Genomic DNA, 26,175 nt, shown 5'->3' with positions numbered 1-26,175 from the left:
GTAAAGGGCATTGAAAGAAAAAACAAATTTTGATGTAAAAAAAATGAGCAATGGCAATCCCAAACCAAAATGAAGCTTATATTTTTCTTAGGCATATTTTTTAACGATTAAAAAATAACAATATTTGCAAAAAAAGTTTGCAAAATCGCACCCCCACCCCAAAAAATGCTATTGTAATCGTCTGCTATGATGTGACGTCACAGGTGAGCGGTAGAATTAATTAAATGAATAATATTTAAAGTGTTAAAAAGTAATTGGGTCCGGCCGGTTCTCGAACTCAATCGCCCGGTCGGCTCGGTAACTGGGGAGTTAAACCTCGCGGCTGCACCAGTCAGGCGACCGTACATGCGAAATTTGTTTTATCTAAGTTGTGAAATTGCATTAGTTTAGTTAATGCCGATCGACGCCGCTAGTACCGTTACACTCGCGTCAATTAAATTCGGTATTCGCGCGCGTTTTAGTTAGAATCATTGTATTAATTAAACGAAATATATTTAAATAAAATGATAAATGAATGTTTTAAATTAATTTATGTGTGTAAGTCGTGCATCAGAAACAACTGTGTTGTCAGATTTTTTTTAAAGAATCATTGGCAGTTCCTTTTACCAAAGATTGCGCATTTATAAATATAAATACAAATATCAGTCTATATATAATACATACTTATGGATGCCAATCAATGATCTGACAGCCCGTTATTTATCTTAAAAAATCGTTTGATTGAAATTGCACCAAGAAAAGCTCCTACAGTTCACACAAAAATATAAATAAATAAGCATAATATACATGTATTTAGATCCTTCATTCAAAACAGTAAACTAGGGTTTATTAATTTGATTATTAAAAAAAAATGTCATTATAAAAACAAAGCAAACTTAAAGTCAAATATGAAATTTCAAGCTCGGTCATAAATCACAAACCAATAATTTCAGCACATATAGTCCACAAAACAAATATTAATAACAAATAAAAAAGAAAAAGAAAGAAAAGTAACAAGAAATTAGATATGACACCACTAAACTTGACGGTGTTAGATTCCAAACTGTTACGCAGACCTTAATCGAGTACATGGGTTCGTTTCAACCGTCGGACGTCTCTGCTGTTGTCGAGTAGATTAATTGCAAAGTGGTTTACATGATTCTCAAGCCTCTGCAGGTATTTGACACTGCGCTGTCGTGCAGTCTCACGAACCGATGGGAACTCCAGATAATCCTGAATTTCATCATTCCGCGTGAACCACGGAGCTTCGGCAATTACTCTCGCTACTTTGTTCTGAAATCGTTGTAAATTTCCACATTACTAGTACTAACCATTCCCCTACAATTCCACACCGTACGTCCAGATTGGGCGGAGGATAGTCTTGTAAATTAAGATCTTGTTTGACAACGCGAGGCCTGAGTTCCTCCGTAGCAGCCAATGAAGGTCCCTGTACCTTGCGTTTAGCTGTTTCCTCTTTATCCTCACGCGACACTTCTAGGTCAAGCGCCGATCCAGGTGAAGTCCCAGATACCGCACAGTCTCCGTTTGCGAGATCAAAACACCATCGAAGTACACACCGGGACAGTCACCTCTCCGCATGGCAAATGTGACGTGCCTCGACTTACCCTGATTAACCTTAATCCTCCACTTTTTCTGCCACTGTTGCTTACAACTGTTTATTGTGTACTATTTATTTGGGGGTTCCTTAGGGACCTTCTTATCACGTGTTTTGTCAGGAAACTTACTTATGGCTCCGCAGGAGAGCCGATTGTAATTATAATTGTTATTGAGCAAAAAAAATCTATAAAAACACTCACATATTTTAGTTTATGAGCGATAGTAATGGTATAGTATCATGAATAGAAAATCTATTCACCAGTGTTACGCCAACCTAAGAAACACATTTCAATAATCTAATAATTGATGAAATTACTCTAATATACGTTCAAGTATTAAACCATTCCGAGATTTGATTAGTAAAGTAGTCAAATATACCTCTTAGAGGATGATTTTAACGATGGAATTTTATAATTTAATCTTGTTTATTATTTAATCATTCATATTATTATTATTATTATTATTATTGATAAATCAGGGGGTCGCAGTGAAGAAATTGAAAATGATTTTTAAAATCAAATAAAATTTTTTTTGTGGAGGACTCAAAAAAAAGTAAAAATTGGATTAAACTTAAGATATGTCTCAGTTTAACTCCAGATAAATTATATATTTCGGGGAAGGGTGATATATTTACAAATTTATTTAATATAATTCTAGAGGGAAGATACCCACTGCTGGGGAAATCGAGCTACAGTCCAATAACCCTTACTGTGATTAGCCTAATGGCCTTAACGTTTGTTGTCTTTCTTCTTGAGGAGATTTTTTCCTTGTAATATTGAACCATGTAACCTGATTATAGATAGACCCCTTCACCAGATGAATCGGTGAAATTCATTGCCGCTAAGCAGGAAAATCAGGAATGAATCGAGTAACAGCGTCAGTTGAGGGTCAGTCAACCATTAACAAAGCAATAAAACCCCATTTCTTCCTGTCCAACTCTCCTTCAATACAAAACAATCAGGATTTAAAAGTATAAATCCGAAGATTTTCCAACAAATCACTTTGTTTTACAGTACCTCTAAAATAACTGCTCAATGGTGAAATACTAGAAAAAAAAATTAATAAAAAATTACAATTTTTGAAAATTAAAAAAGGATATGATTCAGTAAACAGAGAATCGGTATTTAAAATATTACAAGAATTTAAAACTGACAACACATCATTAAATATTAAAGAAGCCCTAACAGAAACAACCTCAAAAGTTACGAGTAGGGAAATATCGAAACCTTTCGAAAATAAAAAAAAATTTCCTTACGGCACGCCGGAAGGCGGAGGTAGATTTCACCGGTGTTTAGTAGGGGATAAAAAAGATTTCCACCTTAAAGTTAGTAAAAACGTCAAATTAACTCAATACGACAGAGGTTGCATGTGAAAAAAAGTTTCTCACATGTTTAGCATATGAGAAGCCCCTTCCTCTTTCAATTCCAGCAACATTTTGGTCATCCTTTGTCGTAAGGGTTGGTCATATCAAAACTTGTTTCAGACAAAAGTTTTAGGTAATGTTGAGAGGACTAACAACAACTTTAAACCGATTCGATAATGTGCCTATTAAGGGAGGTATGATATTTTTTGTCTTCGAAACTCCATTTTTTCCACCCCCTGGGCCAATGGTTGGTGATATCAAAACACTTTACTTACATAAGTTTTAGGCCTTTATCCAAAGAATAGTAGGAACTTTAAACGAATTCTATATTTTACTTAAGAAAGTTATGGGGATATTTTGTTTTTTCGCAAAAGCTCTCCTATTTCTAACCGATGATCAGATTTGGCCCAATAACGACCTCGACCGAGATTTGGGGTCATTATATTTTATATATTAATTTGAAAGTGATTGGCGCAAAATTAGGCAACTATCGTGTCCACAAGTAAGTGAAATATATATATATAATTAGCTGTATGTATATATAAATAATATTGGTTGTCAATATATATATATATATAAATAAACTTTTGAACTGACGGTGGTTTTGAGGTCCAGGGAAGATATGTCGAAATCTTCCGAAAATTGAATCATAGTACCCATTACAATAGGAAGCTTTCTTATGAAATCTTATTTTTCCTGTTTTAGCCTCCTGTAACTACCATTCAGATAATACTTCAGAGAATGAATGAGGATGATATGTATGAGGGTAGTGTTTTACAGTCTCAGTTCGACCATTCCTGAGATGTGTGGTTAATTGAAAATCCAACCACCAAAGAATAACGGTATCCACGATCTAGTATTCAAATCCGTGTAAAAATAACTGACTTTTACTAGGACTTGAACGCTGGAACTCTTGATTTCGAAATCAGCTGATTTGGGAAGACGCGTTCACCACTAGACCAACCTGGTGAGTTTTTTCTTATGAAATCTACCTAAAAGTTAAGACACGAAGACTTAGCCGTACCTTATAAAAGATTATCAGAGAGTGGAATAAAAAAATTCAAAATTTAAGAATTAATAAAAACTACAAAATGGGAACAAAATTAAAAAAATAAAAAGCTGACAACACAGTTGTATGACTTTTCCGTCACGCGGCTTTTTTCTGATGCACGGCTTACGCACACATATACAAAACAACTTAATTAAAAATATTTATCATTTTATTTAAACATTATATTTTTTGTTTATTTAATTGAATGATTCTAACTAAAGCGCACTCGCATACCGTATTTCATTCGCGCGAGTGTGGCGGTACTAGCGGTCACTTTAAATATTATTCATTTATTTAATTCTACCGCTAACCTGAGACGTCACAACATAGCGGAAGACTACAGCAGTTGTACGTCAATGCTACACTAGCGCTTCTTGTGGTGAGAGGGGGCGCTATTGACGCAATATACACACTTAGCCACTAATTTATTTAGAACATTTTTTGGGGTGGAGGTGCGATTTTTCAAAACGTTTTTCAAATATTATTATTTTTTGTTAACAAATGTGCCTAAGAAAAATAAGAACTTAATTAGAGGAAATCTCGAGATAGTGAGGGTTACCTTGCTCTTCAGCCTCACTCCCTTGACCTTTTAAGTTGAAAATTGGCATCAATGTCCCATATATAGAAGTAATCTGACCAAATTTGGTCAAAATCGGTCCAGTAGTTCTCAAGATATAACGTGATTTAGAGGATGACACCGAACATACACACGTACATACGAACATCTGGAAAATTTCCAACTGGTTTTTGGGTTCCTAGGTGTCAAAAAGTCAAGATCCGGTGAAAACCAAATATGCTGAAATTTGATCAAAATTATTTTCCCATCTAAAGCTTTAGCTAGATGGGAACGTGGAAAAAACAGAGGAGTTTTTTAAAGATTTTGAAAAAAATAGAACATACCAGGAAATGAAGATTAAAATTTATGGACATCTTATAAAATTAATGAGAACAGATCAGCTAAACAATTTTTTTAAGTTTTTTGAAAAAAAGAAAAAACAAAAATATGCTTGTTTAGTTTTGAATATATTTAATAAATCAAAATCAAGAATTCTGATTAGACAAATTTTCAGAAAAAGAATAAATGAATCTGAGTTTCCAAAGAGCAGAAGAAAAAGAAAATTTATAAATGGAGTGATGAAATGAAAGGAAATATGAAGAGTTTTTGGATAAAGAGAAGTTCGAACTATGTAAAAGTGATCCTTAGAGGACAGAATGAAAGAAGAACAAAAAAGAAAAATTAGTACATGTATTTAGGATCGTAGGTTGTTCTGAAGGCCACTAGCTGTGAAAAAATTTAATAATCTCTGTTTTGGTTAGCATAATTATTGGCTGAAGGTTTTTTAATGTCAAAATTTGTTTGTTTTTCAACCAAAATTAAAATGATGTTTCTCATGCTTACCCTTTGCATTTAATATATTTGAATTGTCTATCTCTTTTGGTACTTGAGTTGGGTGATCTCATATCAAAAAATATATTGTTTTGAGGTGGAAGCCTCATTTCATTTCATTTAATGTATTCAATTTTTTTGTAAGTTTAACTCTTGAGTTAAATATTAAAATTTAGTTAATGCTGTACTTTGCTAATACCCGGTATAACTTTACATAAATTTCATTCTATTAAAATTTAAATGAGTTGCGGAAAATCGTATTATCATTGATCCTTAGGCAAAGATTAGATTTTTTGAGATTGTAATTTGTTTTGGGACCAAATATATATATTGTTATTTTGATGAATTGGATTATTTCGAACTCTATTTCTGTAGAGAAAGGTATCAGGTTTAGTTTGACATTACAAAAACATTTCAGCACGGCATCACAACTACTTTAGGCCAACGACTAGCAATAAATCGCCTACGAACAGGGGTGGTAGGATGGTTTTTATCAATCTACCCTCAACCTTTTTACACAAAATATTATTTTATTACTGAGAAAGACAGTCAAAATAAATAAATCAGATTTTTATTTTAAACGGTACATAATAATCATCCCTATTTTATAATATGGTAAGAAAAATGCTGAAAACACGAAACCTGCAATAACTCGAGATCTAATTGATTTACTGGGACAGGCGATGACTTAAAACGCTCGGAGAATCAAGTCACAGTTAATGAGTCCTCATCCAAAATTTTTTCTCAACTTTCAGTTGAGATGTGAGGCAACATTGGTTCTCCTGTATTATAAAATTGTAAGAAAAACTCTGAAAACACGAAAATGGCAGTAAGTCGAGACCTAATTGACCTATCGGGACAAAAAATGACTTAAAACATTGGGCCGTGAAGCGGCCATTGGGCACAGTCCCCTAGTACATTATATAGATCACTTTAATATAAGATAAATTATAAATATAAAATCATAAATTATAAGATGTAGATTTGATTAAAGTCAATTTTAATCATTTAAAATATATATATACCTATATATGTATCATGTATATACATCAGTATTTCTTCAATCAGTTTTCCAGCTATAGTCGGGTCTAGGTATGTGTGTGTAGGGAAATACAATTACTACTACCGGATTAACAGCCTTGACGTATGTGCAGATATATTAATGTTATATAAAATATAAATACATTAAATAATGAAATAATGTTAAGGCAAATGTATGAAAACACTAAATATAAATAAATGCTAATAAAGATTCAGCAGGAGATATTGAAAATTATTTGAGCATATACACACGTTGAACGGAACGGAGAAAATTCAGAGATTTTAAAATTAATATTATTTTTAATTCATTGGCGATAATGTTGCTTCTCTATCATCTCTTGGGGCTCCCTCAAAAAAAAAACAAGAGTTTTTAAGTTGCAAAAATGGGTCATTATCATTATCATTAATGGATCATTATCTGGTGCCCATAAATATGAATAGTGTAGACCTATATATAGAAAATTACCATTAACCGTTAACTAATACATTTGTATTTCAGTTAAAACTATTCTTAATTGTAATAAAATAATTTAATAAATTTTAATTTTTCAAATTTTACCCTCAAAATGAATTAAATCTTATTCATGTACATTCTATTCTCACCGAATTTTAGTTAAAATATTTGACAACAAAGTTGTAATACTTTCCTGGCATTAGTTATTTATTCTTAAATAGTGGAAAAATAATTGTATATGAAAAACGTTACCTAAGATTTCTTTTTCAGGGTGGAAGGTAATTTATGATAAAGTTTTATTGTAAAATTATCATTATATATTTAAATAAACGCCAAAAAAATTTTTAAATTAAAAAAATCGGTATGTTTATTTTTTTTCTGTTCCCCCACCATCAAAATTACCTTCCAACAATGTTTTTTCTTTTTCTTTTTCTATGTTTACTATGTCACATAGAAGACATTTTTAAAAATTCCACTAAAAAATGCACAACCGATATAAAGTTACCCAAAATCTCTTTTTTTGGAATGGGGTAAATTATTATGAAAATTTTTTGTAATATTTTTACTATAGTTTATTTTTTAAACTTTTAATACTATTAAAATTTTAAATAAACTCAAAAAGGTTTTGAAAAATTCAAAAAACTGATATTGTTAAACTTTAATTGGGTCCTCCATCCGTAATATTGATCACAAAATATTTTTTTTGAATCACTGGCACTACTAGTATCTCTAGAACGATATTAAAAAAAAAAACTCGGTCAAAAAATATGCAATAAGTAAAAAGGTAGCTTTCTCGATTTTTGTTGAAGCTGAATTTTGGGACAAATTAAAAAAAAAAAAATGGTAAGATAAGCTGGAATATATCTACTGAGCTTAATATAAAGTGGGGTTATGTTTGCAAAATTTTGTTTTGCAACATTTGGATTTTCGATTTTTCTTAACTGCTGTAATAAGCCCTCATTGAGAGCTTTATAATGATATCATAAGTGGTATAGCCAAATAAAATTTTAATTAAAGAAATTTTTTTTTTCCAGAGGAAGGCACGTCGGTTCGAATCAGAGTTAATCACCTTTTTTTAAACTTTTTTTTTTTTAATTTGAGAATACTGATTTATTAATAATTATTATTAACCTCTGATTGTGAAAGAAAATTACGATAAATAATAATTCAATAACAACAATAAAAAAAAAAGGTGAAAACGTATCAGAAGTTATAAATGAAATAAAATTTTATGTACTTTCATTAAAAAAAAAAAATGTGTATATGTAATTTAATATATGTACAAGGAAGTCATGTGGTGCCCATTACAGTTTTTTTAAAATAATTTATTTCATATTGACTTTACCTACATATTTATGTATTATTACGTTCCGATAGCAATAAAGATTTATTTTATTATTATTTTAAATAAAAGTGGTATAAGAAGTACGGTGTGAGCAACATAAAACCAAACCCATAACATAACCGCTGCAGAATCGGTAGATTATGTTGGAATGAAATTTTATGAATGATAGTATAAATTAATAAGAAAAACGTAAAAAGTAATTTAAATGTTGCATTTATTAACACTGTTACAAAAGATGTTCGAAATGACTACCGTGGGCATCGATGTACGTTTGTATTCGACTGATCATATTGAGAGTCCTCTGACGCAAAACGTTCTTGTCAATTACGTTGATTTCTCGTTGAATGTTCACCTTCAGTTTTTCAATATTGTGGGGATAGATGCATAAAATCTCTCCTTTAGGAAGTCCTTAAGGAAAAAATCGCAGGTAGACAACTCTGGGAAAGGTGAAGACCACCATCCTCTTCTGAGAGCCCGTTCATTTATGAAAGCTGCATGAACGCGATTCAGTGAAAAGTTTGATGTGTGACACGTTGCTCCGTATTTTTGGAAGAAGCTGTATTTTTTTTCATTATCGCGTTTAGAATTCTTCGAAAATTGTGAGGTAAACCTGTGTATTAACAATCCGGTCAAAATATATTGGTCCCACTATACGATTACCGGAAACGGCACGCCAAACACCAATTTTCTCGTCGAGAAGTTGCAGCTCGAATATCTCGTGAGGATTCCTTGCCATCAATTCCTGTTGTTCCTGTTGTTCTGCAAATTAACATGGCCGGACAAATGATCCATGCCTTATCTGACATGAAATACACGTGTAGGTCTATCTGTCCACCAACAATGTTTTCGAGAAGCCAGTTGCAATAATCAAATCATATCGGTTTGTCTGTCTCCTTCAGTTGTAACGCGGTATGGTTTCAATTTAATTCATGAAACATTTTACAAGATGTGTATTTAGCACCAGATTGTTAGGTTAACTTGCGTAGTAATTCTTTTGGACTGGCAATAGTTCTTCTTTCAATATCGGTAATGGCCTGTGGAGTCGTAACGGAAGGTTGCCTGCTTCGTTTTGCAATTTAACCGAACCTTTTGTACGCCATTTTTTAACTAAGTCATTTAAGCTACTCTTCCCTGGAATACGGGGATTCGGAAATTTTTTTACGAAAGCTTGACATGGTTCTTTAAATTATCCAGAAGGAGTGTAGGCCTCAACTATAGCTATCATCTCCGGGTTGGAATAAGGCATTTTACACAAACACACCTTTCTTTTTTTTTCCTGTTTAGCCTCCGGGAATTATCATTCAGGAATTACTTCAGAGGATGATATGTATGAGTATAAATTAAGTGTAGTCTCAGTTCGACCATTCCTGAGATGCGTGGTTAATTGAAACCTAACTACCAAAGAACAACGGTAACCACGATCTAGTATTCAAATCCGTATAAAATTTACTGTCTTTACTAAGACGTCAACGGTGGAACTCTCGACTTCCAAATCAGCTAATTTGGGAAGACGGGTACACATCTGCATTCACAGTACTGTACTGCAACAAAACGTAATCTGCGCACTGACATGTAACCACCTGACAAACGGCAGCAACTATCACTAGTAACATAAACAACCACCAGTCGCGCCCGGTTGTGTGAGAGTCTTTCATAAGTAGTGTGGGTAGCGGTTTCATTATGGGTTCGGTTTTTTGTTGCTAATTCTGTACAATAAAGCCCTTTCTTGTAAACCGATGTAGTGTGTTGAGTTGAAAACAGATTTGTTGCGTGTTTTGATAGAGATGGATAGGTTATTATTTTCTAAAAAAAATTCTAGGTTATAATTTTGTAAAAATAATATCCTAGTAATTTTTTCTAAACTGCTATTTTTAGCAAAGATTGCACTTTCATAAATATAAACCAAGGATAAGCTAAAAATTTTAGTTTTCTAAAAATTACCGGTAAAAATGGTTAAATGTTTTGTGCGCAGCCAAGTTTATTTGTACAGGTCGGGTGTGCTCATTCACTATATTTCGCTCCTTAGCTGCGAACATTTTCAAGTTATTTACTCTTTAATAATTTAGTAATATTCTAAGACAATTACCATAAATTTATTCTCTAAGACATAGACGACACACCATACTTTTGATGTCTAGCAATATTCCGACCTGCTAAAAAATTTATACAAAATTTCTCTTTAGTAATTCTTGCATCGTTCTATTTATATGCAAACAGCAATCCTAAATAACTCTTTACTTTGGTTTAGCCCTTACGTAGAATTTTCTAATCCTCTTAAATAACTATCTTTGAATGTACAAACGATTGTGTCGTCTGCTAAGATAACTATCTTATAAATGGTTCAAGATTTTAATACTTCAGATCATTAATAAACAGTAAAAAAAGCATGGGACCTAGGATAATTCCTTCCGATAATTCTTCTTCCATACATTGAACAAGAATTATATTCTCTAATCTACCCGGTTATGTGATGAGAGTTGATTGCAAGAAAATTAATGATAGGGGAACATATATATACAAAGTTTATTATTTTTTTTTACATCTTAATATTTATTTTAATTTGGTACTGAGATTGAAAAAAAAATTGTTCTGGACACCACATGACTTCCTTGTACGCCTATTAAATTGCAAATACACATTTTTAAAAGCACATAAAATTTTATTTAATATTATAACTTCTGATTTTTTCATATATTTTTTTTATTATTATTGAATTATTATTTATCGTAAAAGTTTTATTACAATGAGAGGTTAATAATTATTAATAAATCAATATATTTCAACTAAAAAAGTTAAAAAAAAAACGAAAATGAAGTCGGATTCGACCGATGTGCCTTTTGAATCTTGTAAGATTCAATTATTTCATTAATTAAAATTTTATTTGGCTATAACTCTGGAACCAATGAAAGTAAGTACCACTTATGATATATCGTTGAAAAGCTCTACAATGAGGGCTTATTACTGAATTTAAGAAAAAGTTCAAAATCCAAATGTTTTGGATTTTGGGTTTTTTGGGACACTGGTCCATCCGATTGCAATTAAAAGAGGAGGTGCACAATTAGATGTTATACCAGTTCTAAATCCAAAATTTCAACATCCTAGGCTAATCGTTTTTGAGTTATGCGATATACATACGTACAGACGTCACGCCGAAACTATTAAAAATAGATTCAGAGATGGTCAAAATGGATATTTCAGTTGAAATTTGAAAACCGAAATTTTTCGCGATCATAATACTTTTTTTACTTCGTACAACGAAGTAAAAATGATACGGATTCAGTACTTTTTAGAGATCATATGTGAGCATTTAGTAAAAGGAAATGGATCCATCAATAATAATAATACATTATAATGAAAATTTAAATTTTCTTAAATTATGTATCGTATCATTAGTAGTTGGCAATTTTATTTTGAATTTTTCGGTTATATATTTGTATTAAAATAGCTGTTGCCGGTGGCTTAGTTCGCGTGGATTTTGGATTTATACTTATTATAAGTTTTGAAAACAAAAATTTGATTTTTATCGTAATTTAAACGTTTTTCTTTTTTGTTCTTGTAGGGATATTGATAAAATGGTATAAATTTTAGTTGAGTGATTAAAATAAAACATATTTCGCTTCCAATTTGATTGATATAAAGTTAGAGAAAGTGAACGATGTTATCTCCTAGAATATAATCATTATTTATTATATATTATTGAGATTTTCAATTTTCACATAAAATTTTCCACAATTTTAATTTTTGAAAAATGCTGAAACATGTTTAATTTATTGTCAAAGAAGAGTCTATATATTAATTTTCACTACTGTAATATCTTCTGCTTCATATAGTTCCAACAAAATATTTGCCTTCTCTTTGTCACCTAAAATTTGAATTTCTGAAAAACTGTAAAATACATATAATCTTGTTTTCAAAGGAGTATCTAAATTCAATTTCAGCAACTGTAACACCTTTTTTTTTAGAGATATAGACTTCTCATAAAACAAAATGCCCACCCTTTTCACTCTTTATAGGCGAAGTTTTTTAAATCCTTCCTTAGTGGATTCCTATTTTTTAAAAACAATATACCCTCCAAATTTCACCTGTTTAGGTCAAGAAGTTTGAGCTGTATATTGATGTGTCAGTAGGTAATAGTGAACCATGTGGAAGTCGGTAAAAGTGAGCCAGGTTACTTGACCCAGCGGGTTGGTCTTAAAACCCGCGTCTTCCCAAATCAGCTGTTTTGGAAGTCGAGAGTACCAGCGTTCAAGTCCTAGTAAAGTCAGTTATTTTTACGCGGATTTGAATACTAGATCTTGGATACCGGTGTTCTTTGTGGTTGAGTTTCAATTAACCACACATCTCAGGAGTAGTCGAACTGAGACTGTACAAGACTACACTTCATTTACACTCTTACATTTCATCCTCTGAAGTAATACCTGAACGATAATTACCGGAGGCTAAACAGGTAAAAGAAAAAAAAGACTACACTTCAGTTACATTCATACATATCATCCTGTTTCATCCTTTGAAGTAATACCTTAAGGTGGTTCCGGAGGCTAAACAGAAAAAGAAGTACGGTTACATTGTTTTATATATATATGTCGGAGAGCCGAGGAGATTTGTCAGGGATTCAACGTTTTGTGCTTCACTCATTCCCACCATTACAAGTGGAGAATATATCAGATTACAATAAAGTTCAATTAATAAAAATGAGTAGATAACTCGTACAATGAAATAATTACAAATGATAATTATCACTTATCAATAACTCAGTAGCACACGAATTACAATATAAGATTAATTCAATTTAGAATTCAAATAATATTAAAACAACTTGCGATAGACCGAGGCTCAGGGAAATAACGAATTCGCGATCACCAGGACGTCTGTTCGATCTGGGTTCCAAAGCAAGACTACCCTTTCTCCATATTCTCAAATAATATACCTACTGCATATTTCCTTTTCCTTATTAATTTTATGATACCCCTATCGTCCTGGGATCCCGACTACGTTGACAACTATGTGCCTACCTAGGCCTCAGCCTACCGCAATAAAACAATTTAAACCTTATTTTACAAAATATTACTAGTAATAGTACATTTCTTAAAACTACTAAAAATACAGATATTCTAAAGAATATTCTCATCGTTTTGTCGGAAGATACTCCACTGTACTTTATTCTCCGACATATATATATATATATATATAATATAAGATATATATTATATATCTTATATGTATATACACTATTATATAAATAGTGTATATAGTATGCTGTATAAGGGAAAGAGAGCTAATCGAGTCAAACAATTTTAACATTTCGTAACCCTTCTAACAGAAAAAAACAATTTTAGGATTAAAAAATCCTGAAATATATACGTACATATGGATGTATGTATGTTCACCTTCTTTTTGCTTGTATCTCCAGAAAAAATCTGATGTGGACAACACATGACTTCCTTGTACGCTTATTAAATTACATCTATACATTTTTTAAAATGAAAAGTATATAAAAGTTTATTTCATTTAAGATATTTTTTCAATTTTTTTTGTTGTTGAATTATTATTCATCGTAAAACATTTTTTACAATGAGAGGTTGATAATTAATTAATAAATCAATATATTTAAATTGAAAGAAAAAGTTTAAAATGAAAAAGATGAAGTTCAATTCGAACCGATGTGTTTTCTTCTTGTAAGATCCAAATATTTCATTAATTAATATTTTATTTAGCTATAACTTTGGAACCAATTAAAATAAGTACCACTTATGATATATTGTTGCAAAGCTCTCAATGATGCTCTGAATGAAGCTCAATATAGCTGTTATGAATTCCAAAATCCAATTTTTTTTTTTTTGGTTTTTTTGGAGACTTTTGGTTCGGTCGATTGCAATCAAAAGGGGATGTGCACAACTAGATGTTACAACAGTACTAAATCCAAAATTTCAACACCCTACGGCTAATCGTTTTTGAGTTATGGGTGATACGTATATACATACTTACGTACGTACAAACGTCACGCGAAAACTAATCAAAATGGATTCAGGGATGATCAAAATGCATATTTCCATTGAAATCTGGAAAACGAAGTTTTCGCAATCACAATAGTTCCTTTGCTTCGTACAAGGAAGAAAAAATCGACCAATTTGGATGAGATTTTAGCAAGATTGTCTAAAATATTAAGAATCTAGTATTTTGTCAGAGTTGGTCAAAGGTGTAGGGAGATACGTACTTAATGGGTCCTGTACCTCTAAATTTTAGTGAATTGCTAGATAAGTTTTTAAAATTATTATACCTTAGGTAGATAAGATGAATTTGTAATATTTGATCTCATTCAAATCCCGTTAAAGAGAAGAAAGAAAGAAATAATTTTAAAAAAAATCACTTGATTTTTCTGAACTTTAATTTGTCACATTCTTGTACTAATTAGATGATTCTATTACATTAGCATGTCACTTTGCTTATGGATTAGGGGTGAGAAACAATAGGCCTAGTCCTTTTTTTCTGTCAGTTTTTCTTTTTCTTTCTGATATCTTCAAACTGGTTTAATAGGTATTTTTAATTTTTTTATGATTTTTCTGAATACGGGTCAGTGAAGCCCATTAATTTTGCTTACAATCCGTCAAGAGGGTTGGGATTAAATTTTTCATATCAGAATTTTTTTGTATCTTGACACTTTATGACACCCCCCCCCCCCCATCTAACCAAATGTTACAATTTTAGCGATGAAATAATTCCGGAAGGATTTATGTAATTATGTTGGCCTGTTTCTTTATTAATTTATCGAAACTGGATAGATCGATTTGGATGAAATTTAGCACTATGATTTCTGTGTATAGGAGATTGGTACGATTTAATGGAATTTCATGGTTTTCGAATCTCTTTGAACAGCAAATAAATTTATCACATAATTTAATGTCCCTTAGGTAGCTATAATACTTTTTGATATTGTTTGATTATTTACAAACTCTTCTAAACGTGTAGGGGTAAAAAGAATTTAATTCTTTTTTGTTATTTCTCGAATAATAATCACCTTCTTGAACTAATTAGATAATTCTATTACATTTGTATGTTAATTTGGTATGTATTTGGGCTATTACGTAGAGGAATTGTGGTTAATAAACCTAATGATTTTTTATCGTTAGGTATCGTTTTGTTTGATGTCTACAAACTGGATCAACCAATTTTTATTTTGAAATATTTTACGATGACTTTTGAGTGTTGCTCATCAATGGTTTAATGATTAGAATTAATTTTGTTTACAAATGATCAAGGTAAGGTTACCATGAGCTCCTTATCTCAAATTTAAAAAAAAATAATTTTTTTATACCATGGGCACCTTATCTCAAATTAAAAAAAAAATAATTTTTTTATATAACTAAATACCACTTAGGATATTTCCATTTGTGCAGTGTTCTATCGGTTCTAAATTAAAATGGTGAGGAGAAAAACCTTTTTCTTTACTTCTTTATGTATCGAAAAATTTCGTAGTTATTGGCTAAAACAGGTCACACTTTAAAAAAAAAAAAAAAAAGAAAAAAAATTTCAATTTGTTAAGGGGGCGGATAGTGTATATTTATTATTAATTAAATATCTAGATAACGGATTGTCGTACAATTTTGAAATTTTGCGCTCTGAATTGGGTGTCAAAAATATAACTGTTGTAAAGTTTTCGAGCCAAACAAAGTATGGGTTCTAATCAAGAAGTTCGTTAGAACTTCGCCGGTTAAGAGTCCGCAGAACTGGTCGGCACGGCGAAGGCAACGAATTATGTTTACAGAACTAAACATGACCTAACCTAAAAGTGAAATGAAAACGGGGAAAAAAATAAAAAAATAAGCATGAAAACATTATATTTCAGTTCAACTAGATTTTTAATAAAAAATACTTTCAAAAAATACTTCGAATTTTGTTAGCCAACGTTTTTTTCTTCCATTTGATGAACCGCGACACTGGAATATTTCACTTTTCCTCAAAAAGGTGGGTTTAAGAATTCCACCTGCTAGGTAGCAGTACTTGATAGTACTAGGTAGCGTACAAAAACTTGATAATGTACTTGAAATAATAAAATTTTAAAGAAATTTTAATAGTAAATGCCGTTATAAATGAAAGTACTGAAGTTGAAACATTTTTTTTTTAATTCCCATCACTTCATTAAAAAAAAAAAGTATAAGTTTACAAGAGATTATTGCTGCTGATAAAAAACAAAAAAACACGAACAGTAGGAACGTGTTGCAAGTGTGGGAGCAAAGATTTGTTACATAAAACAAAAATAAATTCGACTGGTAAGTTTTTTATTCTACAATTAGAACTATTTGAACTAATTGATGGAGAAATAAAAAAAAGTTAATTAATAATAATATAAAAACTGTGTCCACGAATACGATAAAAATCGAGGGTTACACTTACAAAGTAATAACGGCAATATTACATAACGTATCTTCGATTCGTGAAAAAAAAACCCACAAAAGTATACCACAAAGTAAACCACAAAATATTTCATTTGTATCTAATACATACTCTTATCACATTTACAGAAATAATACAGTTCTTATTACTGATTATTCGTTTGCTTAATAAATTAATCGGACCGGTAAGAGTTTTGTACCAAATTTTTCTATATTTTTCTTATTATATGGAACGCTTAAACGTTTATTATCTATTATTTTATATCTTTTGTCTATTACATATATTTAACATGTATTTTATTTAAACAAAATTCTAATTAATAACAGATTTTGATAATAGAAATGTAGTGTCTTACCTTTTTTGATATCAGTTCGATTTTGTTAAAAACAATTTTATTTAATTTACAGAAAATTTTTTTTTGAGCGGAAGAAATGATATCTGCGAGATTCTTACTGTAGGGTTTATAATTTAATCGTAATTTTTTTGGGTAATTAGTATACATCATGTACTTTCCCTAATAAGATGTATAGCCGACGAAAATTTTTTTAGATTAAAATAAATATGTAATATATATTTGAAGTATTTTCATGAAGAGATTGCGAAGTAGACTCCTCTCCCTGATTTATTCTACGTCCCCTTTATAAAAATGCTGGATCTGTCGCCCTGTTGAAAGAAGTAAATTGTTATTGTTGACTAAGGGGATGTTGTGCAACGGTTTGAATTACGCAATAACATTACAAAGTTCAGGTGTAGTAAATAGGGTATGATTTAGACTGATGTATGTTAAATGAAATCTATTTTGCGTTTAATTAATTAGATGATATTAAAATTTATTGAGTGTAAATTTTACAAAAGCTTCTAAATTATGAACTTACTTTTTTTTCTTACTGAATTAAATTATTTTCCCTTTCCCCCTCTCACACTTCGACAGGTACAGGGATTGCCAAATTACAGTTACATTACTCCTTTTTTGGATGTTGAAAATTTGGTAACTTGTGAAAAAATGACATGACTGACAGGGATTTGAGCCCAGACCTTCCGGATGAAAGGAAGAAACGCTACCGCTCGGCTACTTATGCCGGTATTAATAATCTGTGTAATTAAATAAGTTAATTGAAATAAATACAAAAATTATTATTTTGTATAAGTGGAAGAAATTTGTTTAGATTTATAGGAAAATTGTACATATAATCAGATACCATCAGAAATAATTTCCTAATAATTGGTGAAAAATTTAACTACTTTTGAACTTATCAATAAAGTGTGTAGTCTATTTAAGTGGTGCCAACCACCATTGGTATTTCATAAACAAGAAAAGCTACGAAAACCACTAAATGTGAAACATTTCCTCGATTTTTGAATGCATTAAAAATACTATATTATCATGTTTGAAATCTTCCTCGTTTTTCAATACGGCTGCAAACTTATTTTTAATTTTTTTTTTATGGAATCACCTTTGGGATAAGACACATAATTCTTACAATTTTATTTATTTTTTAATATTTTTCCCTAAACGCAACCGTTCAGAAGAGTTACACATCATCTCCGATTGTTCCTATCGAATAATGAAATCTATAATAAATTTTTTTTAAATCCTATAGATTGAAAAATAATTAGTGTGTTTTTTAAATTAATATTTCTTTCAACCCACAGTGTTGGTCTAGTGGTAAACTCGTCGTCGTAAATCAGCTGATTTCGAAGTCGAAGTTCTCAGGTTCAAATCCTAATAAAGGTTAATTTAATAATAAATTCAATGATCAAATCCGAATAAAAGTTATTCGGATTTGAATATTAGATCATGGATACCGGTGTTCTTTGGTGGTTGGGTTTCAATTAATCACACATCTCAGAAGTAGTCGACCTGAATTTGTTCAAGACTACAAATTTACCGGTATAGTTACATTACACTGATAAGTCGCTAATGACTTTAATTGTTGATGCGATTATAAATAAATGTATTAATGTATATATCATATATATATATATATATATATATATATGTGTGTGTTATGTGTGTATGATTATTTTTATAAATTTTAATAAAATGTATTATTTTGTCAATGTTATAGTCTTTTTGCGTTTATTTACTTGAATAACGAGATTAATAAAGAATTTAAACCATTATAAAAGTGTTGTAAAACTATTAAGATTAAAAAAGTGTACAATCATAAAAAATTAACCAAAATAATGAAATATTAAAAAGATAAAAAAAAACTGCAATGAAACAATAACAAAAGAGTAAAATTTCAGCAATGCGGAAAAAGGTTCATTTTATAGAATATAATTGATAAATACTAAACTAAACTGGTAGGCGGGGTCAGGGAGAGGACTTGCATTTCCGAGTGCTGAGAGTAGTGTTGCAGAACAATGCAGCAGAGTCATTGTGGAGAAAGTCATTGTGTAACACTGCGACATTAACTGAGAAGGGTGGCAGGAGGATTCATGTTGGTTGTCGTCAAGGACTTAGACATACTTAAAACGAGGCATGAGTTAATGAAGGAACTCCTTAAGATCACTAGGGAGTCAGTGTCCGTGAAAATTCTGTCTATGCGGCCGGCCTACAGGTCAACACAGGTGGTCACTTTGGCATTGCCACCTCTTCTTGCGGTGAAACTTCTATCCGACGGGCTTATCCGCATTGGCTGGGTGGCCTGCCGTGTGACTCGACGTGCCTCAGATGACCTTTGCTTTCGGTTTTGGGATACAGGGCATAGGGCCAAGTTTTGTCTTGGCCCAGACCGATGTGGTCATGCTTTACCTGCGGTATGGCCGGCCACATAAGGAGAGACTGCAAACAGGAGCCTCGCTGTTTATCATGTAGATCGCACGGACATGCACCCGGGAGTCTAGGATGTATGGCTTCACCTGCACCAGCGCCATGTATATGTGAACAGCTACGCCGTGGCATCTGCAAGGGACAGCTTCATCCGGGACGGGTAGGAGGCTCCGGTGTCTCATCTTCGATGATCGGGGGTGGGGAGTCTTTTGCAGTACCATTGGGGAGAAAGTAATACCATAGTCCTAGTGAGGGATCCCTTTGAGGTTCCTCATTAGCAGGGAGGCGTTAAGATCGGAGTCCCGGTGAGAGGAATCCTTTGGGATCCCCTCATTTGAGGCATGGCAAACAAGAAAGACCGAGTTCCGGCTGCCTGGACAGGGCCTTGTGTCCTTCCGGTATTTTGAGGCGATGGAACACCTTGGAGCTGAGCTTATGCTAAGTCGCGGATCCGACTCCAAGGGGCGGGAAATAGATGGAGAATCAAAAAACAATTTGAACCGGTTGAACTGGTGATGAGGTGTGTAGCTGAACGGATTAGGAGAAAATACCTTAAAATTATGTGATATATCCGAGAATAATATGAAATTTGTGAGTTTTAATTATAAAGAAATTGTCTATCATATAGGAAAATATCTCACATTGAAAAAGAGCTGACAACACAGTACTAGGACTTTCCCGTCACGCGGCTTTAGCCGCATTCTACAACTGTGGGTTGTTCCTGATGCACGGCTTACACACACAACTTAAATTAAAATATTTATCGTTTTATTTATATATAATATTTTTTCATTTATTTAATTCAATCATTCTAACTAAAGCGCGTGCGCGCATTTTGTATTTAATTTGCGTGGGTATGGCGGTTCTAGCGGCGACGGGCGGCACAAAATAAAGTAATATAATTTCACAACTTACATAGAACAAATTTCGCTTGAACGGTCGGCAGACCGGTGTAGCCGCGAAGCTTAACGCACCAGACACCGAGTCTATCAGACGATCGAGTTTTCAAGTCCCAGTCAGACCGAGTTACTTTTCTCCACTTTAAAATATTATTCATTTATTTAATTATACCGCTCAAGTGTGACGTCACAATATAATAGACGACTACAACAGTACTTTTTGGGGTGGGGGTACGATTTTGAAAAAATTATTTTTGTAAATATTGTTATATTTAATCGTTAACATATACGCTTAAGAAAAATATGACCTTAATTAAGCGAAATGTCGAGATACTGAGAGTGATCTGCATGAAAATTCATGAAATTTTGGTATCCTCTGTGTTGGTGCTCATGAACCTGTAAAAAGGCACGATCATCACCGAAGAGTATTAGGCTTCACTACTAGTCCGATTGAAGGGTGCTATTCAGGCTAAATATCCAAATCTGGTCAAAATAGAAGTGTTCTTTAAGCACTATAATGCTTCTGTACACAGGTCTCGGGGTTATTGCTGTAAAAGTCCATGCCAATTCGAAGTGTTTCCACATGCGCCATATTTGGTTTACAGTGATTACTTTCTTTTTAAAAACCTATCGCATCTTATTGAGGGTATTAAAAAGCTGAAAAGTCGTTGCTATAAACGTATAGAATTTTAAGGTGACTAAATGAAAAATCAAAAAAAAATCTGAAAAATCTTGTGGTTTTATTGTCAGACTGAGAACTTACCGAACCCTATTATGTGGAGTTACACAAAAAATGTTTTGTTTTCTGATACAGGTGGATGAATGAGTTAATAAAACAAAAATCTGATATGGGGTCCACACGACTTGCTTGTACGCCTATTAAATTACACATACATATTCTTTTAAAATGAAAAGTACATAAAATTTTATTTCATTAATAACTTCTGATATTTTTTCTTTTTTTTATTGTTATTATTAAATTATTATTTATCATAAACATTTTTTTACAGCAGAGGTTTATAATTATTAACAAATCAAATTATTGAAATTTAAAAAAAAGTTAAAAAAAAAGAGATGAAGTCTGATTCGAACCGATGTTTCTTCCTCTTGCAAGATACAATTATTTATTAATTAAAATTTTAATTAGCTATAACTCTGGAAGCAATGAAAATAAGTACCACTTATATCCTTCAAAAGCTCTCAATGAAGGCTTATTACAGCTCTTAAGGAAAAGTCAAAAATCTAAATTTTTTACTTAAATACGTACGTACGCACAGACGTCACGCCGAAACACATCACAATACTTCATTTACTTCGTACAAGCAAAAAATTAAATTTTTTGCTTTAATTATTCACTTTTTACTTCGTTGTACGAAGTAAAGGAAGTATTGTGGTCGCGAAAAATTTCGGTCTTTAGATTTCAACGGAAATATTCATTTTGATCATCCATGAATCCATTTTTACTAGTTTCGGCGTGTCATCTGTATGTACGTATGTACCTCGCGTAAGTCAAATACGATTAGCCGTAGTATGTTGAAATTTTGAATTTAGGATTGTTGAAACATGTAATTGTGCACTTCTTTTGATTGCAATCGACTGGACCAAAAGTGTCCAAAATCCAAAAAGTTTGAATTTTGGACTTTTTCTTAACTGCAGTAATAATCTCTCATTGAGAGCTCTTTAACGATTATCATAAGTGGTACTTATTATCATTGGTTCCAGAGTTACAGCAATATGAACTTTTAATTAATGAAATATTTGTATCTTAGAATGGGAAGGCACGTCGGTTCGAATCAGACTTCATCTCCTTTTTTTTTTTTAAACTTTTTTCTTGTTAATATATTGATTTATTAATTATTAACCTCTGATTGTAAAAAAAAAAAATAATAATTCAATAATTATAATAAAAAAAAAAAAATGAAAAAATATCAGAAGTATCAATGAAATAAAATTTTATGTTCTCATTTTAAAATATCTGTATATGTAATTTATATGCGTACAAGAGTTATGTGGTGTTCACATTATATTTTTTTTTGGGTAACTTTTTACGTTCTTCCCTTAATTATTATTTTTTTTAATTCATAAAATGTATAATTAAAAAGAATCTTTGGATAAAAAATTTACACCTTATTATTACAGGGTGACATAAATTAAAGTATTTAAAATGAAAATAAATAAAAATATTGTTCGTTATTTTTATACGGGTAAATCATTAGGGGAGTACGTATTTTGAAATGGTATAATAAAAAAACTGTTGGTGTATAACGATGAAATTTGTAAAGAGTTAGACCTTATGATGATGAAATGTTGAATTTCAACACCTCTTAACTGTCTGACGCGTAACTTACCAGTCAATGTTCCAGTACCGGTAAGCCAACTGTAATCACATCTAAGCCTACGTAACGACAGCAATACTAACGCGCGCGTACGCACAAAAGTGCTATGTCTGTTAATCTCAGGATAAGGGTTAGGAACTATGAAAAAGGGTGTTTCATAGCTTATACGTCAATTATTTCGTCATAAAAATCTTAAAATTATTATCAGCTTACACGTACCAAAAATGTAACCGCTCAGTTTCGTATTTTGTAACAGCTTTTTGTAGGTCATTTTTCGTTTCTATTCATTAGCAGATATATTGGTAGAAAAATCATTTATTCATTTGGGTTTTCATAACTGACCAGATAATTTAATTACAAATTTAGAGCATTTTATTATGTGGTTCTAACCTTTTGTCAGAATAAGTTTCATTACTAAGCAAAATGATAAACTCAGTAATTACATAACGGCGTAAAACCAAACTTCAAGAATAAAAGGAACTGTTTCTATAGAAAATTTTTGTTTCAACATAAACTAATTTTATATGTTATAAAATAATGTAAATAAATTTTTATTAACAAAATTTTTTTTTCTCAAAATGAGTTAAATTTTATTCATCTACATTCTTTTTACTTCCTTGTACGATGTAAAGGAAGTATTATGACCGCGAAAAATTTTGGTTTTCAGTTTTTAACGGAAATATCCATTTTTATCATCCCTGAATCCATTTTGACTAGTTCGACGTCTGTACGTATGTATCTCACTTAATTTAAAAAACGATTAGCAGTAAGATGTTAAAATTTTGGATTTGGGACTGTTGTAACATCTGGTTGTGCATTTCCCCTTTTGACTGCAATCGACTGGGCCAAAAGTGTTCAAAAACGTGTCGAATCCGTAACCACGCACTCATCAGTTCGAGTCCGACTTTTTAGACTTTTTTTTTAGATTTAAATATATTGATTTATTAATAATTATTAACCTTTGTAAAAATGTTTGAATTAAACTGAAAAGTGCATAAAATTTTATTTCACTGAAAACTTTTGATTTTTTTATATATTTTTTTTTATTGTTTACTGAATTATTATTTATTGTAAATTTTTTTTTTTACAATTGTAGGTTAATAATTATCAGTATATTTAATTTTTAAAAAATGTTAAAAGAATATACGTATGCGAAGTCGGATTCCAACCGATGTGCCTTCCACTTAGACCCAAATATAACTAATATCCAAATATTTCATTAACAATATAACTCTTGAACCAATGAAAATAAGTACCACTTATGATAGATATATCATTGAAAAGCTGTCAATGAGATCTTACTACTGGAGTTAAGAAAAAGTCCATAATCCAACTGTTTTGGATTTTGGGCTTTCTGGGACACTTTTAGTCCAGTTGATTGCAATCAAAATGGGAGGTACACAACTAGATGTTACAACAGTACTAAATCCAAAATTTCAACATCCTACGGCTAATCACTTTTGAGTTACGTGAGATACATACACACACAGAACTTACGCCGAGATTAGTCAAAATGGATTCAGGGATGGTCAAAATGGACATTTCCGTTAAAATCTGAAAACCGAAATTTATCGCGATAACAATACTTCCTTTACTTCGTAAAACAATAAAAGTATCAAAATAGTTGGAAATATAAAATCAATTATCAATTATCGATAATCGACTATCAGTCGATGATAATCGACTATCAGTCGATGATAATCGACTGATAAATTATCCAATTCTTTAAAAACGTTTCTTAAAAATTTATTAAAATACAATTAAAATATTTTCTTTACAAAATATGTAAGTATTAAATTATTTTTTAAATTATAATCTAAGAAAATAATATGTTGGACCTGGGTTATGTTGCGTACCAATGGATTTTACCTTTCAAGACAATAACATCAATTAGTAGTTCCACGTCGCGGCTTCGCCAGGTGCTATATGGTTATTTGCGTTTTCCTTAGCGGTTAATCTTTTTATTTTATGTTTTTAGTTAAGCAACCGGAGGCAGGTGCAGCCTGCTACACATATAGTGACGCTGACATTGGCTGTGTTGGTTGATTTACAGTGCTGTGTATACCTTCGCAACCCCTTAAAAAAATTGGAATTTTAAAAAAAATCCGAAAACCGTTTTTAAATATTTATCTAAAGAGTATTTGCAAAACCAAATCTACTACATATCTATTTACTACAGTCGGGATTGAAAAAATTTTCAATCATTGTTCAAAACGTTTTACCCCATTTCAAGGTAAAGTTTCAAAAATCTACAAATTGGTTTATTGACATGAAAATGATACTCACCAAAATTAGAAATTAAAAAAATAACAGCGTTTAAAAAAATTCAACCCTTGAAACTCGGAATGAAACTAAACAAATTTAGAAATTGGTTTTTAGATGTTCATAATCAATTAGTCCAAACCCAGCTGACACGGAGATAGACACTCACAGTTCACAATTCATTGAAATTTGTGCTTCAACCAGCAAATCTCCACTACTACACTACATATATATATATATATATACATTATACATATATATATATATATAATATATATATATATAAATTATACATATATAATATACATTTGCTCAGCCCGGCTTCGTCGGGCTGAGTAGCAAGGCCCTCCGGGCGGGTTTCTCTGGCGGAAGGCGTCTTGGAATGGGATTATTAGGTGTCCAAAATTGATTACCTCTTGTGTAAAAATATTTTATTTTGTATGATGAAAATTGATATACCGAAAGTTAAATTAGAAATTTACCTTTCTAGAAATTGATACTAACGAATCGGAATTTTCCGATTCGGTACATTCCGAATAAAGATCGGTACATTCCGGTATCTACGTTTTGGTTATAGTTCATTATTTTATAAAGAAAAACATCACATAAATAACAAAATATATTTTTAATATATATTTCGCATATACATCGATAATATATGTATATGCGATATATCGATATATAATAATATAAAATGTATACACCTGACTACCACGAGCGACATATACTAACGAATCGGGATTTTCCGCTAAGCTAAAGATTCCGACGCTAAGCTAAAGAAGATGGACGCACACACATACAAATGACCTTTAGTAGGGTAAGATATGGTTTTTAGAGATTTTTGAAGATGAAATACATCCAAAAACCTTCAGTTATGCCAAGAAAAATGGGTAAAAGTTTAGTAACGATAGATCGAGTAGTTTTTTGTTCATCCCGAACAAAAAATACCCACTTTACTTTTTATATTAGTATAGATTACTGATAGCCTCGTTTGTTACATTCTTATATCTTTACATAACTAATGTATCTGCTACTAGTGATAATTCAGCCCAAATTGTAATTATTTGAGGATTATTGATATACCGAGTACTAATATAGTTTAGTCAATCGTGCTCTCGACTAATTAAATTACGAATCGTTCTACTGTCCGTTTGTGTTGAGTTTACTTTACATCTCTTGTTTGTTGAATTATTAAATGATTTATCTTTGTTTCTTTTTCATTGTGATTATTTTTGTATTTTGTGATTACGTTTGTGTTATTAAATACACGTGAA

Source organism: Lycorma delicatula, chromosome 1 (genome assembly GCF_047948215.1).
Source record: "Lycorma delicatula isolate Av1 chromosome 1, ASM4794821v1, whole genome shotgun sequence".
NCBI classification, from domain to species: domain Eukaryota; kingdom Metazoa; phylum Arthropoda; class Insecta; order Hemiptera; family Fulgoridae; genus Lycorma; species Lycorma delicatula.
The sequence above is the reverse complement of the archived record's forward strand: the minus strand, read 5'-3'. Positions refer to the sequence as shown.